Raw genomic sequence first — 9,994 nt, 5'->3', positions numbered from 1 at the left:
TTGAATTTCACAATCTTATCTTTGTAGTAACAGCAGTTCTGACTCAATCAACATTTCTGTGTGCATCATTGCATTAAATGCAGTCAGTTTTACCCAAAATTAAAAAAAATATATACATTTATAGTTTTATAATGAGCTACCTAAATGATTGAATTAGAAAATGTACTTATTTGTAATCAGTCTCGTAGATAGATATTCAGTGCTATCTTTGTAAGTGTACATATATAGGCAAACACACAAAGAAATGGTAGGAGGAATTGCAAAGTGTAATAGCTTCTATATTTAGATGTATTGCAGATCTATTATACTATGCTCTTGCACAATCGCTAAGGTCAAATATATGGCTATTATGATCCAAATCCTATCTGTCTCTAAAATGCTCTTCAGTTGATTGTTAACTTTAGCAATGCTGGCCAGCCTTCTGTCCTTCCCTAGAGAATGTGTGCCCTGTCTCTGCACCATGTACTTTCTGTTCCTCTGGCAACACCGTTCCTCTGATCTTTCTGTGGCTTGTCCTTTCCCTGATGATCCTTTCTAAAGTAGGTCCCTCCAGTTATTCCTTTGACAGCAACCTTTCTATTTCCTTCTTGGCACTTGCTGGAAGCTGCACTGATATAGGTTATTTGCTTAACTATATATTGTCTGTTTCTCTAATTGGGATGTAAATTCTTTAAGCAGAATCATCTGGAATATCTTGTTCACAGTGGATTTAATTCAGAACTGAATGTTCAGCAATTTTTTTTAAGTTAACGAATGAAAGAACACACTTATTTCACAACTATTGTTTTCTTTTGTTTTGTATTCCTGGAAACACATACAAATTTCTCAAACCCTTTGAGTTTGAGGGTTCTAAGCTTGATTCACACACACAGATTCATAAGACTATAAAGAGTCATCTTAGTCCTATTCTTCCTGGAGCCCTTGTCTGCATTTACTGTGTAATATTTTAAAGTATTTTAGATGTTTATTAATAAACATTTTTAAACCATCAAAAACATTGTTAATCATAAGTATTACAACAAATACTTACCTATAGGCATAGGAAAAGAATTTAGAAGGAATTGTGCAAAATGTTGAAAGTGTTTATGCAAGGGTGACAGGGTAATAGGCAATTTTAATTTTATTTATATTTTTCAGTATTTCCAATTTCTATAAAATATGCATGCACTTATTTTTACATTAAAAAGAAAATATCCAGAAAGCCACTGAATAATGAGAAAATAAATTGCCTTTAATTGCAAGATAAAGCTGCAGAGAGTATAGTAATTAATTTCTTTCATAACTACTGATTTGGAGTTGTGTATGTTCCTATAATTGTTGCAGGATGTGTCAGATTTTCAAAAAGAAATGAATTCTAGTTTTTACTCTTAACTATGTAAGTCATGTTTACAATGAAATGTAATTAAAAATGAAATGTTGTAAATTATTATGAAGACTGTGAGATGGAGAGATGGGAAAGTTATTGACTGAGGGGAGATTAGAGAGTATTTCACAGGAATGACCATGAAGACCCACAAGCATGTTGAGTGTGAGAGGAAGACAGGTCAAGAGAACAACATCCAGAAAGGGGACCGGGCTGACTGACATGGAACTCTTTTGGGAAAGAGAAGTAGACAGTTTCATGTGGAACAGGAAGTTGTTTTTTTGTTTTTTGTTTTTTTTAAAGAGTTCAATAAATGAAAAACATGGAAAGATCCATGGGCCCTACTTATGGAGTCGCTAGAAGAGTCACCTAGGGAGTAAACCTAGGGTTATTGAAGAATTTTCATATGAAGGAAGATGAGCAGTTAGAAAGGGCATGACCTGAGTTGGGGAAGTAATACATGTACTTTTTAAAAAGCTGGGTTTGGGTATCTTCTTATTTCATCTGAGACATGTGCTTTAAATTGTGAGACAGATGAGTACGAAGAAAAGAGTTTCAAGCTGCACATAAAATGTATGAGTTTTCTTTATAGAACTAGAACAAACAATCCTAAAATTTGTACGGGACTACAAAAGACCTTGAATAGTCAAAACAATTTGAAAAAGAAAAAAACAAAACTGGAGGTATCTCAAATCCAGACTTCTAGTTATGTTACAAAGTAGTAATAAGTAAAACAGTATGGTACTGGCATAAAACAACAGGATGGAATTAAAAACCCTGAAGTAAACCCACAATTTTATAGTCAATTAATCTTTGACAAAGGAGGAATGAATATTCAATGGGGAAAAGACAAATGGTGTTGGGAAAGCTGGACAACTGCATGCCAAAGAATGAAACTAGACCACTTTCTTTCACCACATGCAAAAATAAACTCAAAATAGATCAAAACCTAAGTGTGAGACATCAGACCATAACAATTCTTCAAAAGATTACAGGCAGCAATTTCTCTGACATCAGCTGTAGCAACATTTTTCTAGATATGTCTCCTGAGACAAGGGAGATAAAGCAAAAATAAACTTTTTTTTTTATTTTGATAAATAAAAAGCTTCTGCACCATAAAGGAAACAATCAACAAAACTAAAGAATGGGAGAAGATATTTGCAAATGACATATCTAATAAAGGGTTAGTATCCAGAATATATATATAAAGAACTTATAAAACTCAACACCCAGAAAGAAAATAATACAATTAAAAAATGGAGGAAGATATGAATAGACATTTCTCCGAAGAAGACATACAGATGGCCAACAGACACATGAAAAGATCATTTATCACCAGGGAAATGAAAACCAAACTACAATGAGGTATCAACTCACACTTGTCAGAATGGCTAGAATCAAAACCATAAGAAACAACAGATGCTGGTGAGGATGTAGAGAAAAAGTAACCCTCTTGCACTATTAGTGGGAATGCAAACTGGTGAAGCCATTGTGGAAAACAGTATGGTGGTTCCTCAAAAAAATTAAAAATAGATCTACTCTATGATCCAAAAATCACACTAATGGGTGTTGACTCCAAAAATACAAAAACACTAATTCAAAAGGATACATGAACCTCTATGTTCATTGCAGCACTCTTTACAATAGCCAAATTATGGAAGTAGGTGAAGTGTCTATCGATAGACCAATGGATTAATGTATGATATTATACATACACATTAGACATGTACATGTGATATTATATACACTGTACATTTTTAGACATATACATATAATTTTATACATATATACACACACATATATAATGGAATAGTATTCAGCCATTAAAAATGAAATCTTGTCATTTGCATGAAGCAATTAGGTTTCATCTATTTATATTTTTCACTCATCTAATTCTATTTTTTAATATTTTTATATTGTTTGTATCAAATTTTCACTGTCCTTTGTAAATTTTTCTTTTCCTTCTCCTTACTTTTCTAGATGCTAAGAATTAGTCTATAAAACCTAGACAAAGTATTTTAAACATGTTTTTCTGTCAAGACATGTGGAATACTGAATATGTATTCCAAGGCCTTTCTTTTTCAAGATTCATTTTATATGACGTGAGCAGTTCAACTTTGGTAGAAAGTTATTACTATATGGAGAACTTTATGAACACAGGCATTCATGTGTATGTGTGTGTGTGTGTGTGTGTGTTTGTGTTTATCACATTTGCTAATGATAATTGAAATACTATTGGAGGGCTTATGTACCTCTGTTCCATCAATATGTTTTGCATATGCTATTTAATGCTTGTAGATAGTAGGCATTTAGAAGAAAATGTACATGTCTACATGTTGGAGGCTACAGCATGGTTGGAATCGAGGATCAAACCAGGCTCTGACTTGTGTCTCCTTCAAAGTCCGGACACCTTGACAAGGTTAAGGACGGGAAAGTTGAGTAACACTGAGAAAGGGTCTGTGCTATGTGTCGTGCGCTCTCCTATGTGACTTCCCACACACTGTCCCTACAGAAGGGAACAATGTGGTCAGAAGGGAACAGTGTGGTCAGGGTCATGAGTTCTTAGTAGGTCCTTGTTGTTCTGTACCTCCCATAACCCACTCCCTGGTTGATTGTCTTGCTAATGGATTTAGCTGAAACTACCTGGCATCACAAGGTTTGCTTGTAGTTAATGTAAACTTGTTATAGAAACTTGCGATCATCTGACTAGGTACTGGTGTATTACTCCTCCTATTGTGGTATGCCTTATAAATGATTGTAAGATGTGGAATAAAATCAGTACTGTTGGACATCCTCCTCAGTGCTCCTCCTGCCCCCATCTCTTTGTCTCTTAATTTCTTTTCACCATCCTCTTAACCCTCACGTTTTCCTGGTCGATTTGTCATGCTGGCTGTGACATCTACATTAGAGGAAAATTTCTAGAACGTAAACTATAAATTGTAATTTTCTTTTTCTGACATGTTTTTGAAAAGATTTCATTTCTGTATTTTGAGAGAGAGAGAGCACAAGCAGGGAGGGGCCTCAGAGGGAGAGGATCTCAAACCAGCTCCCTGCTGAGCCCTGAGCCCAGAGCCCAGAGCAGGGCTCCAGCTCATGACCCACCTTGAGATCATGACCTGAGCCAAAATCAAGGGTTGTTGGTCTTTTCATAGACTGAGCCACCTATGAGACCCTTCCTGATAAGTTTATAATAATCTTGAGTGAAATGAGAAATTGGAAAAGGGGCAAGTTTTGATTCTTAAGAGAGTATGTGCCACATGTAGTGACATTTCTTTTATTTTTCAATGAATAGTTCCAATCAACTTATAATTGCTTAAGAAAGTAGAAGATGAAGTGTATCCATTATATTCAAAAACTAAACTTACAACAAGAAGAAAAAAAATGTGTGCTGTCTTTGTAAAGGTAGTGATTGAAATCACTGGAATGGGTGAGATTGTTTTTGTAGTCAATTTAGATCAAGGGCTATGGCTTTACTAGCCTGGTATTTTAATAGCCAAATAGAGAAAGTGGAGAAAAGGGAATGAATGGGTCAAAAGGCTCCTATGAAAGTTAGGGCAGGTGCCCATGACCTGGCATCATGACAGAAGAAATGCAAGGGAACAGAAAAATATTAGGGACCTCTATTTTTGTTTCATGTTTCTTTCGACAGCAAATATAATTAGCTAATATAAGCAGTGTTATTTTATAGAGGCCAGAGACGTCCAAACCTGGGCACATGTTGACAGAGCTGTCTAATCATTTAATATACATGATACACACAAAGTGAGTAAATGAATAAATGTGTGCCTAACATACATCTTAAATCATCATTACCAATACACTCTTCATTTATTTTAACTTATGGCCTTAGAAAACAAAAAGTTTGACATTAGGTCTACCAGAATCCAATGTGCATTATGGTCCATAATTATTGTATTTTGTGTGAATTTAACATTCAAAAATATAGAATGATATTTCAATGCATCAGTAGTTAGAGAGATTAAAAATGTACCAAATTCATACAATTCAAGGTTCTTTTTTTTTCAAAAGATTTTATTTATTTATTTGACAGAGAGAGATCACAAGTAGGCAGAGAGAGAGAGAGAGGAGGAAGCAGGCTCCCTGCTGAGCAGAGAGCCCGATTCGGGACTCAATCCCAGGACCCTGAATCATAACCTGAGCCGAAGGCAGAGGCTTAACCCACTGAGCCACCCAGGTGCCCCAAATTCAAGGTTCTTAATGTCACTTATTTGGCACTCTCCTTTCCTGTGCTGGCCAAGCAACTTTTTGGTGGCTGTGAAAAGAGTCATAATATAGCCATGATGTCATAGTCAATTAAATATTGACTCAAATTTAACTCATTTTATAGTTCCCTGATTTTACACCTACACTTGGATTTTTTGCCATACAAAATGCAAAAGCATAATGCCTCCTTGTCTTTCTAAGTAAAGGTACTAGCAACAAATGATCTTATTTTTTTTCTTCCTTTCACCACTAAAAGTCATTGAGTCCCCCTTTCATTCCTTCCCACTGAATTTAAAAATTAATATTTACTTAAAGGAGTAAAAAAAATAAACTAATCACCCTCCCTGCACCCCTGCAAACAAAAAATAAAAAAGAAAAAAGAAAAAAAAAAAGATATACCCAGAGTCTGAAAGTTCATGATTATTCTTTCCAATTAAATGAGGAAAAAATGTTTCTTTGAAATAAATTAGGAAGACTGTGCCAATAGCTAATAAAAATTCATCAAGCTCAACATCTGTACATATTTCCATAAGCATAATCATTCTTAAAATAAATCAGTGCAGAGAAACTGTCAGATGGCTAACTCTAAAATAAGAAACATTAAATTGTAATTTAATTGTATTTAATTGTAATATTAAATAGTAAATTTTTTACCATGACATAAATACACTTTGATATGTAATTAGTAATGGCTAGAATCATTGCTCTGTATTTGCTGCCAGTATCCAATTACAGTTTTCCCCCTTCTATACTTACTAATTTTCAATTATACTGTTGTGCTCTTATGACATGATTATTATTACAATTTTATTTTGCTCCCAAATGGTATATGTTATATGTTTAATATCATGGAATTGTTATCAAATTCTTAGGAGAGGAGCTTTCAAACTGACAAGGAGATCCGCAAAGAGAATTTTAAAGTCAAGGCAACTCTTCCATCAGGTCCTATCTTCCTCACACATATCCTGTTTCTCTTTCCATATCAGCTCACTCTGTGTGGGTTTAATTCTGAAGAATCCCAAAACTTTGGAATCTGAAGGAACTTCAGAAAGTAATTAAATCAAGCCCTTTAGCCTATTCATGTCTTTTCTGCAATATTGCTGCAAATAGTAACTGAGTTGGAATTTGACTCCATCTTATAATAGTATGTTTTATTGCTTGGCAATTCTGAATTGTCAAAAAGTGGTTTCCCATAAGCAGACAGAATATCTTCTCCTGTCTCTTCCCATCGCTGGTTTTAATTATACCTTCCAGAGTCATGTGAAATAAGATAAAGAATAAGATAAGGCATATCTGATTTAACCAATTTTGACCAACTTTACCCAATTCAAACAACACACACACACACACACCCCTTAAGGATTGGTGTGTCTTACGTTTATCTATGATTTACCAGCAGTTTTGTATTGCTGGAAACTTTTGAAGTAGTTATTATAATTCCTTATAGTCTGGCACATAATAAAAATTCATTCTCTGAGTATAGGAATCCATGTCAGAAGTTGTAGAATAGACGTATAGAAGTAGTATAGAAGTATGTGTAGAATCTTGTCATTAATATTTTGTGTTTTTGCGAAGTGATGCTGTGAAATCAATGGTGAGAAAACAGAGGGACATTATTTATAGGGCAAAGAGCTCCATTTGGAAGATTAAGGGGTTGGAGCCAGGTTGGAATAAACTTTCTAGGTGCTATGGTTTCTTCAGTGAGGAAGGAAACTGGTCTTAGAATCAAATGGTTGATATCAAGACTGGACTAGACTGCCACAGTTTATCTAAACAAACTTCAGCAAGTTGAACTCCTTGTGCTGCAGCTATAGTCATACACTCCATGTAAAACTACTGTGGAAACTCTAAATGAGGTGCCTTAGTCATAGCATCAAACAGCGTCCTTGGCACATAGCCCATGCAATGTAGTGATTAAAAGTGGTCTTTGAACCAAAGTTGGGATCCAGCTGTAGCTTTTCACTGACTACCCATGGTCAAATTATTTGACTTCTGAGTTTTGGTTTCCTCATTTGTAAAACGAAACATGGGTTTCACAATTAGTTTCCAAATTTTTCTAAAAAATTTTAAATATACCTAAAATTCATGATAGTATAATCTGGCGAGGATGCGGAGAAAGGGGAACCCTCCTACACTGTTGGTGGGAATGCAAGCTGGTGCAGCCACTCTGGAAAACAGCATGGAGGTTCCTCAAAATGTTGAAAATAGAACTTCCCAGCAATTGCACTATTGGGTATTTACCCTAAAGATACAAACATAGTGATCCAAAGGGGCACGTGCACCCGAATGTTTATAGCAGCAATGTCCACAATAGCCAAACTATGGAAAGAACCTAGATGTCCATCAACAGATGAATGGATCAAGAAGATGTGGTATATACACACAATGGAATACTATGCAGCCATCAAAAGAAATGAAATCTTGCCATTTGCGACAACATGGATGGAACTAGAGCGTATCATGCTTAGCAAAATAAGTCAAGCAGAGAAAGACAACTATCATATGATCTCCCTGATATGAGGAAGTGGTGATGCAACATGGGGTTTAAGTGGGTAGGAGAAGAATAAATGAAACAAGATGGGATTGGGAGGGAGACAAACCATAAGTGACTCTTAATCTCACAAAACAAACTGAGGGTTGCTGGGGGGAGGGGGTTTGGGAGAAGGGGATGGGATTATGGACATTGGGGAGGGTATGTGCTTTGGTGAGTGCTGTGAAGTGTGTAAACCTGGTGATTCACAGACCTGTACCCCTTGGGTTTAAAAATATATGTTTATAAAAAATAAAAAATTAATAATAAAAAAATAAATTAAAAAAATATCTATATATTGCTATCACCTAAATTGACATTATCCTATTTTCATTTATCTTTGTTATCTTTACGAGGACTAAATAAGATAAAATGCATGTAATGTTTAGCATAGTTCCTGGTACAGAGTAAATACACAATCATTTTACTATATGCAGTTTCCCTTTAAAGTTATTCACCTCTAAAATAGGGACACTATTACCTAACAAGAGTATTCTTTCAAAGATAAAATTCTGAAAAAGTGAAGTGATAGTTCTTTTTAATCTGAGAAGTGAAATAAAATTGCCAAGACCATTTATATGGCCAAAGGGGATCACTAATACTTGCAGAAAAGAAGAAGCAAGTATTACCATATCCAGATGCCTACAAAAACAAGAGGGATGCTCTATAACTAATGCACGGGGCGGGGGGGGTGTGGTAAAAAAGAAAGAAACCTAACAAATAAGCTTAAAAATCCCCAAAGACAAATTACCCACACTTATTGTTGAGTACAGTTGATCTTAGGATCAACTGTGTCCCAGCTCCTAGGCCAGGTAAACGCTATGAGGATACCACTGGGAAATATATTTAGGACACAAGGTTTGACTCTGACTTTCCTGCCCCTTTCCCTTTACTCTACTACCTGGAGAAGGTCAGCCAGTTGAAGGCTGTTGTGTGGTTGCCTTTCATTTCCTGATTAATGTCTTAAAATATCAATTCTGTTTTATTATTTTAAGTGATTCATAAGAATATTGGATATTCTTCTTGTGTTTTATCCTGATGCTGAATGGGACAGAAGAACCTTGGTCTTGTTGTTTTCTTAGGTTACATTTCTTAGATTCAGCAAATAAAATGTAAAATGAAGTTAATTTGGAATTTCAGATAAACTATTTTTTTACATTCTTTTTTTAAAATTTTTTAATTTTTTATTATTTTTTATTTTTTTTATTTTTTATAAACATATATTTTTATCCCCAGGGGTACAGGTATGTGAATCACCAGGTTTACACACTTCACAGCACTCACCAAAGCACATACCCTCCCCAATGTCCATAATCCCATCCCCTTCTCCCAAACCCCCTCCCCCCAGCAACCCTCAGTTTGTTTTGTGAGATTAAGAGTCACTTATGGTTTGTCTCCCTCCCAATCCCATCTTGTTTCATTTATTCTTCTCCTACCCACTTAAACCCCATGTTGCATCACCACTTCCTCATATCAGGGAGATCATATGATAGTTGTCTTTCTCTGCTTGACTTATTTTGCTAAGCATGATACGTTCCATCCATGTTGTCGCAAATGGCAAGATTTCATTTCTTTTGATGGCTGCATAGTATTCCATTGTGTGTATATACCACATCTTCTTGATCCATTCATCTGTTGATGGACATCTAGGTTCTTTCCATAGTTTGGCTATTGTGGACATTGCTGCTATAAACATTCGGGTGCACGTGCTCCTTTGGATCACTACGTTTGTATCTTTAGGGTAAATACCCAATAGTGCAATTGCTGGGTCATAGGGCAGTTCTATTTTCAACATTTTGAGGAACCTCCATGCTGTTTTCCAGAGTGGCTGCACCAGCTTGCATTCCCACCAACAGTGTTGGAGGGTTCCCCTTTCT

Source organism: Mustela nivalis (assembly GCF_964662115.1).
Source record: "Mustela nivalis genome assembly, chromosome: 5".
In the NCBI taxonomy this organism is placed as follows: Eukaryota; Metazoa; Chordata; class Mammalia; order Carnivora; family Mustelidae; genus Mustela; species Mustela nivalis.
This window is presented reverse-complemented; position numbering follows the sequence as displayed.